Genomic DNA, 641 nt, shown 5'->3' with positions numbered 1-641 from the left:
AAAAAAAAAAAAAAAAAAAAAAAAAAAAAAAAAAAAAAAAAAAAAAAAAAAAAGAGAGAGAGAGAGAGAAAGGAGGCAGAAGGAGACAGAAAGAGACAGAAATATAAATTAAATAAATGTAGATATATAGAGAGGAGACAGATAGAAAAAAAGAGAAAAAAAAAGAAGAAAAAGAGACAGAAAGAGACAGATATATAAATTAGATAAATGCTGCTGCTGCTGCTGCTGTTGCTTCTGCTGCTGTTTCTGTTGCTGCTGCATCTAATGCTGTTGCTGCTGCTGCTGCTGCTGCTGCTGTTGCTGCTGCTGCTTGCACTGTTGGTGTTGCTTTTGCTGCTGCTTCTTCTCTCTCCCTAACTGCTCCCTTGCGGCTGCTGTTGCTGCTGCTGCTGTTGCTGCTGCTGCTGCTGCTGTTGCTGCTCCTGTTGCTTCTGCTGCTGCAGGACGAGCCAGGTGTTGCTGGCGCGTTGTGTGGGGGGCCCCCTGGCGCAGCAGCTGCAGCAGGAGGGGGGCCCCCCTGAGGGTTTGTTTGTCGCCATAAAAATATTAAAAAAAGAAAAAATAGCTTTGCTTGGGATGAAAGAACAAATTAGGAGAGAAAGAGAAATACATGCAGCTGTTAGGTATTCATAAACCCTCAA

The sequence above is a fragment of the Eimeria mitis genome, genomic scaffold, assembly GCF_000499745.2.
Source record: "Eimeria mitis Houghton genomic scaffold, Emh_scaff4246, whole genome shotgun sequence".
In the NCBI taxonomy this organism is placed as follows: Eukaryota; Apicomplexa; class Conoidasida; order Eucoccidiorida; family Eimeriidae; genus Eimeria; species Eimeria mitis.
This window is presented reverse-complemented; position numbering follows the sequence as displayed.